This window comes from Nansenia antarctica, assembly GCF_963989245.1.
Source record: "Nansenia antarctica genome assembly, chromosome: 2".
Lineage (NCBI taxonomy): Eukaryota > Metazoa > Chordata > Actinopteri > Argentiniformes > Microstomatidae > Nansenia > Nansenia antarctica.
Genome location: NC_137675.1, coordinates 4551908 through 4559407, shown reverse-complemented (window position 1 = coordinate 4559407; position 7500 = coordinate 4551908). Strand labels below are relative to the sequence as shown.

At 47.7% G+C, this 7500-nt stretch overlaps 1 protein-coding gene across 1 annotated transcript in view; it reads right to left on the bottom strand.

The window, feature by feature from the left end:
* Nucleotides 1-7500, bottom strand: part of LOC308151829 (procollagen galactosyltransferase 1-like) — a gene marked incomplete at both ends in the record, with an annotated part of 52220 nt that overhangs the window by 24754 nt on the left and 19966 nt on the right.

The window sequence follows — 7500 nt, the reverse complement described above, 5'->3', positions numbered from 1 at the left end:
TCTCACACACACACACACACACACTTCCCCTATAGGGTCTGAAAGCAAGATATGTATGGTATGCATTAGCTGACACACTCACACACACTCACACACACACACACACACACACACACACACACACACACACAGAGGTGCAGGTATGATGGCAGTGTTGAGTGAGTCAAAATGACATCCCTACATTCTTCTGCGTCCACTCTCTTTGTTATGGTAAGAAGTGTGTGTGTGTGTGTGTGTGTGTGTTTGTGTATGTGTGTGTGTGTGTGAGAGAGAGCATGTGTGTGTGTGTGTGTTTGTCTATGTATGTGTGTGTATGTGTGTGTGTTTGTCTATGTATGTGTGTGTGTGTGTGTGTGTGTGTGTTTGTCTATGTATGTGTGTATGTGTGTCCGTGCGTGTGTGCATGTTTGTGTGTGTGTGTGTGTGTGTGTCCGTGCGTGCGCGTGCGTGTGTGTATGTGTGTCCGTGCATGCGTGCGTGCGTGTGTGTGTGTGTGTGTGTCCGTGCGTGTGTGCGTGCGTGCATGTGTGTGTGTGTGTCTGTATCTGTGTCTGTGTCTGTGTCTGTGTGTGTCCGTGTGTGTGTGTGTGTGTGCTAGATAACAGCAGAGATGTTAAATTAAGGGGATAATTACACAAGGGAGGAAACTATAGCCAGGGACCACAAACACATCACACACACACACACACACACACACACACAGACCATCTGTAGGGCATCCTTAACCCATTGCCCTGCGTACGTCATGGGACAGTGAACCATGTTCTCTTCTCTCGGTGCGACACTCCAAACATTTGGATTTTAAATCAAACAATTACAAAGAGGTTAAAGTAGTATGACTCATTTCAAACCCGCAACCGATTTAATGTTTGGACTTTTATTCTGAAAGATTATTGCAATGCAATGGATTGGGTCAGTGGCGGCTGGTGATAAAAATGTTGGGTGGGGCACAGGTTATGGGGGCATGCTCCACGGGGAAGAATATCAACTTTAAAATCTGGATTTACAGTCGATTTTAGCATGAGAATATATATATATAACTTAATTATTTTTATATATAACTTATTAAAGGGCAAACTGCAAACACAACAAAAGTATAATGCACAACAACTGACCAATCAACTGGAATAGTCTTTGTTAGCAGAGTAGACCTAATGTTAACAGAATGGACTTATACCCTTTGTCTATCTGTGCAGCGGTAAGGTGAATAATTCTAGCAGTACTGTCCAGACAGTTGTCTTGTTTAGCCATTCAACTAGGCATTATTTATTCAATGGAGAAAGACATGGAACACAATGCAATTGTGATAATAAATGTGTTCTTTGTTACTTCTTTAATTAAATTAAAGTGTACCTTTCTATTATCATACAATATTTCCTTGAACATGTAAACTCTATAATCATACAGTTGTCTTTCTATTAGTTGTCTCTGTCATACTGAACTGTTTGTTATCATCCTGAACTATCTCTGTTGCTCACCTCACCTCAGTTCTGTCTCTATTGCTCTCCTCTCCTGTTGTCTGTCTCTCTGTTGCTCTCCTCTCCTGTTGTCTGTCTCTCTGTTGCTCTCCTCTCCTGTTGTCTGTCTCTCTGTTGCTGTCCCCCATGTTCGCCTCAGTGCTGCTAGCGACACCCGACCCAGTGCTAACTGCTTCGTGGCTCTCACTCTCAACAACATTGTTTATTTTTTTAACTTAGTTATTCGGTTGTTAAGTCGCGACGTGTTTCTGGGTCCAAAGTTGGCTGAGGCGCTGTCTTCGAAATGCCGCAATAATAATAATAATAAATTATATTTATATAGCGCTTTTCCGAGGCTCAAATACCCTGACAATATGGGGAAAACGGGAAAGTGCTGTGTCCCTTGTTGTATGAATAGATCAGAGTCTAAAAAACGATTAAACTGTCATTCTACCGCTGTAGTACACTGGTATTCTGGTGCAGAGAATTTCTGGTTTGGACCCGGAAATTGCAAAACGTCACGTTTGACGTCAGACTTAACAACCGGATATTCAGGGCTCTCAAGTCTCACGCATTTAAAAAAAAAAAATGGATCCAATGTTAGGTGGCCGTCGTGGCCCCCTAGTGGTAGTGGCCCTAGGCTGCAGCCTAGGTAAGCCTATAATCCGCGCATGCTCAGGGCGAACAAAGGGGCGCCCCGACCGGGAAATAGGAGACAGCCAATTGGAGCGCTGCTACAGCTCACGTGTAAGCCAAAAGTATTTGCACTGCCATAGGGTCCCATTCGGCCGGCGTCCCGACACTCTACCCTATGTATTTTCACAGTGAATTTTACACACACACAGATAAAATGTTTATTGTATTGGAGGATTTTTAATGAATGCTGATAGGCGCCGACAGAATATCAGCCGCATTTTATGAATAAACAATGTTTATTTTTAAAAATCTTTTACAAGTAGCAACTAGGAAGTGGGGGCCGTTGGAAGGTGGGGGCGGCGCCCTAGCGCCCTCTATTGGCCAGCCGCCACTGGATTGGGTGAGTAATCCCCCACTACTACCTAGATAGTGTAGAGTAGAGGGGATTACTCACCGAATCCTTTGCGTTGCAGTGTTTTGGCTTGGCTGGACTTTCTTGACAGAAACAGCTTGTCTGCTCCTAACACCTCGACATTTACTGTGTTACACCCGAAGGTAGTAACAAATAAGGGAGTCCACATGTGTGTTTAAATGATACAATTAAAGTTTTATTTAAGTAAGTACACCAACTTAAACTAAATAACATATGTATTTGATTATGGATAAGAGTCAGTAGTGTATGCCATGAGTGAATGGTTGTATAATGTATGTTGTATGTGTAAGAGGTGTATGGATGTATGTAGTGTAAAACTGAAAGGCCCCAAAACCTTGGTACCCTGAGACCTTACCAACAAACCCCAAAGGAACCCAAATCATAAGGAAGGAAGAGAGAGCTGAGGACACCCATCTCATATATACATCCTCAGCTCCCCAAACCCAGGTGACACCACTCAGCCTAACGATCCACCCACTCTGCCCAGGCTCCACCCACTCTGCCCAGGCTCCAGCCACAGCCAATACGCAGGCAGAGTGGGAGGCGTCACAACTGGATGACCATCAGACAGTAAAACAATGACCCAACACATACTGCCATAGCAACAATGACCCGACACATACTGCCATAGCAACAATGACCCGACACATACTGCCATAGCAACAATGACCCGACACATACTGCCATAGCAACAAGAGAGTTAGTCAGGGCCAAAAAATTGTGTAAAAGTCTTGACCTGTCAAGTCAATCTTCAGATTAATAATCTAATTTAGCTTTCAACAACGTTGACATTTATTTAAATTTTTTCTGAATAAAAGTCAGAACATTTTGATCAGTTGCCGACTTGTTCCCGATTTCACCAGCTGTAAAAAAAAAAATGTTTTACACAAATACCATCAAATAAAAGCTGAGCATCTCTATTTTAACCTCATCATAATTGTTTGATTTCAAATGAATCCATTGTTGGAGAGTGGAGACCCGAAAGAAGACAATATACTACCCTGTCCCATGACTTAGACAGGGCACTGTCTACCCCCTTCATATACTGGCCTACTGTCCCCACTAACACCTGTGTATTTCTCATCAAATAAACACGACACACACAATACTAGACATTCAATAATAATCTACATTTATCAGAGTAAAATACTCATTCTACATGTACAGGCTAGTGGTATTCAACAGAGAGAGGTGTGGGGGTTCACAGAGACAGAGAGAGGTGAGGTGAACAGAGAGACAGAGAGAGGTGTGGTGGTTCACAGAGACAGAGAGAGGTGAGGTGAACACAGAGACAGAGAGAGGTGAGGTTCACAGAGAGACAGAGAGAGGTGAGGTGAACAGAGAGACAGAGAGAGGTGAGGTGAACAGAGAGACAGAGAGAGGTGAGGTGAACAGAGACAGAGAGAGGTGAGGTGAACACAGAGACAGAGAGAGGTGAGGTTCACAGAGAGACAGAGAGAGGTGAGGTGGTTCACAGAGACAGAGAGAGGTGAGGTGAACACAGAGACAGAGAGAGGTGTGGTGAACAGAGAGACAGAGAGAGGTGAGGTGGACAGAGAGACAGAGAGAGGTGAGGTGAACACAGAGACAGAGAGAGGTGAGGTGAACAGAGAGACAGAGAGAGGTGAGGTGAACAGAGAGACAGAGAGAGGTGAGGTGAACACAGAGACAGAGAGAGGTGAGGTGGTTCACAGAGAGACAGAGAGAGGTGAGGTGGACAGAGAGACAGAGAGAGGTGAGGTGAACACAGAGACAGAGAGAGGTGAGGTGAACAGAGAGACAGAGAGAGGTGAGGTGAACACAGAGACAGAGAGAGGTGAGGTGAACAGAGAGACAGAGAGAGGTGAGGTGAACAGAGAGACAGAGAGAGGTGAGGTGAACAGAGAGACAGAGAGAGGTGAGGTGGTTCACAGAGAGACAGAGAGAGGTGAGGTGAACAGAGAGACAGAGAGAGGTGAGGTGAACACAGAGACAGAGAGAGGTGAGGTGGTTCACAGAGACAGAGAGAGGTGAGGTGGTTCACAGAGAGACAGAGAGAGGTGTGGTTCACAGAGACAGAGAGAGGTGAGGTGGTTCACAGAGAGACAGAGAGAGGTGAGGTGAACAGAGAGACAGAGAGAGGTGAGGTGAACACAGAGACAGAGAGAGGTGAGGTGAACAGAGAGACAGAGAGAGGTGAGGTGAACACAGAGACAGAGAGAGGTGAGGTGAACACAGAGACAGAGAGAGGTGAGGTGAACAGAGAGACAGAGAGAGGTGAGGTGGACAGAGAGACAGAGAGAGGTGAGGTGAACAGAGAGACAGAGAGAGGTGAGGTGGTTCACAGAGACAGAGAGAGGTGTGGTGAACAGAGAGACAGAGAGAGGTGAGGTGAACAGAGAGACAGAGAGAGGTGAGGTGAACAGAGACAGAGAGAGGTGAGGTGAACACAGAGACAGAGAGAGGTGAGGTGAACAGAGAGACAGAGAGAGGTGAGGTGAACAGAGAGACAGAGAGAGGTGAGGTGAACAGAGAGACAGAGAGAGGTGAGGTGAACACAGAGACAGAGAGAGGTGAGGTGAACAGAGAGACAGAGAGAGGTGAGGTGAACAGAGAGACAGAGAGAGGTGAGGTGGTTCACAGAGACAGAGAGAGGTGTGGTGGTTCAACAGAGAGACAGAGAGAGGTGAGGTGGTTCACAGAGAGACAGAGAGAGGTGAGGTGAACAGAGAGACAGAGAGAGGTGAGGTGGTTCACAGAGAGACAGAGAGAGGTGAGGTGAACAGAGAGACAGAGAGAGGTGAGGTGGACAGAGACAGAGAGAGGTGAGGTGGACAGAGAGACAGAGAGAGGTGAGGTGGTTCACAGAGACAGAGAGAGGTGAGGTGAACAGAGAGACAGAGAGAGGTGAGGTGAACAGAGAGACAGAGAGAGGTGAGGTGGTTCACAGAGAGACAGAGAGAGGTGAGGTGAACAGAGAGACAGAGAGAGGTGAGGTGAACAGAGAGACAGAGAGAGGTGAGGTGAACAGAGAGACAGAGAGAGGTGAGGTGAACAGAGAGACAGAGAGAGGTGAGGTGGTTCACAGAGACAGAGAGAGGTGAGGTGGACAGAGAGACAGAGAGAGGTGAGGTGAACAGAGAGACAGAGAGAGGTGAGGTGAACACAGAGACAGAGAGAGGTGAGGTGAACAGAGAGACAGAGAGAGGTGAGGTGAACAGAGACAGAGAGAGGTGAGGTGAACAGAGAGACAGAGAGAGGTGAGGTGAACAGAGACAGAGAGAGGTGAGGTGAACAGAGAGACAGAGAGAGGTGAGGTGGTTCACAGAGAGACAGAGAGAGGTGAGGTGAACAGAGAGACAGAGAGAGGTGAGGTGAACAGAGAGACAGAGAGAGGTGAGGTGAACAGAGAGACAGAGAGAGGTGAGGTGAACACAGAGACAGAGAGAGGTGAGGTGAACAGAGAGACAGAGAGAGGTGAGGTGAACAGAGAGACAGAGAGAGGTGAGGTGAACAGAGACAGAGAGAGGTGAGGTGAACAGAGAGACAGAGAGAGGTGAGGTGAACAGAGAGACAGAGAGAGGTGAGGTGAACAGAGAGACAGAGAGAGGTGAGGTGAACAGAGAGACAGAGAGAGGTGAGGTGAACAGAGAGACAGAGAGAGGTGAGGTGAACAGAGAGACAGAGAGAGGTGAGGTGAACAGAGAGACAGAGAGAGGTGAGGTGGTTCACAGAGACAGAGAGAGGTGAGGTGAACAGAGAGACAGAGAGAGGTGAGGTGAACACAGAGACAGAGAGAGGTGAGGTGAACAGAGAGACAGAGAGAGGTGAGGTGAACAGAGAGACAGAGAGAGGTGAGGTGAACAGAGAGACAGAGAGAGGTGAGGTGAACAGAGAGACAGAGAGAGGTGAGGTGGACAGAGAGACAGAGAGAGGTGAGGTGAACAGAGAGACAGAGAGAGGTGAGGTGAACAGAGAGACAGAGAGAGGTGTGGTGGTTCACGAGAGACAGAGAGAGGTGAGGTGAACAGAGAGACAGAGAGAGGTGAGGTGAACACAGAGACAGAGAGAGGTGAGGTGAACAGAGAGACAGAGAGAGGTGAGGTGAACAGAGAGACAGAGAGAGGTGAGGTGAACAGAGAGACAGAGAGAGGTGAGGTGAACAGAGAGACAGAGAGAGGTGAGGTGAACAGAGAGACAGAGAGAGGTGAGGTGAACAGAGAGACAGAGAGAGGTGTGGTGAACAGAGAGACAGAGAGAGGTGAGGTGAACAGAGAGACAGAGAGAGGTGAGGTGAACACAGAGACAGAGAGAGGTGAGGTGAACAGAGAGACAGAGAGAGGTGAGGTGAACAGAGAGACAGAGAGAGGTGAGGTGAACAGAGAGACAGAGAGAGGTGAGGTGAACAGAGAGACAGAGAGAGGTGAGGTGAACAGAGAGACAGAGAGAGGTGAGGTGAACAGAGAGACAGAGAGAGGTGAGGTGAACAGAGAGACAGAGAGAGGTGAGGTGAACAGAGAGACAGAGAGAGGTGAGGTGACAGAGACAGAGAGAGGTGAGGTGAACAGAGAGACAGAGAGAGGTGAGGTGAACAGAGAGACAGAGAGAGGTGAGGTGAACAGAGAGACAGAGAGAGGTGAGGTGAACAGAGAGACAGAGAGAGGTGAGGTGAACACAGAGACAGAGAGAGGTGAGGTGAACAGAGAGACAGAGAGAGGTGAGGTGAACAGAGAGACAGAGAGAGGTGAGGTGAACAGAGAGACAGAGAGAGGTGAGGTGAACAGAGAGACAGAGAGAGGTGAGGTGAACAGAGAGCAGAGAGAGGTGAGGTGGTTCACAGAGGACAGAGAGAGGTGAGGTGAACAGAGAGACAGAGAGAGGTGAGGTGGACAGAGAGACAGAGAGAGGTGAGGTGAACAGAGAGACAGAGAGAGGTGAGGTGAACAGAGAGACAGAGAGAGGTGAGGTGGTTCACAAGAGACAGAGAGAGGTGGT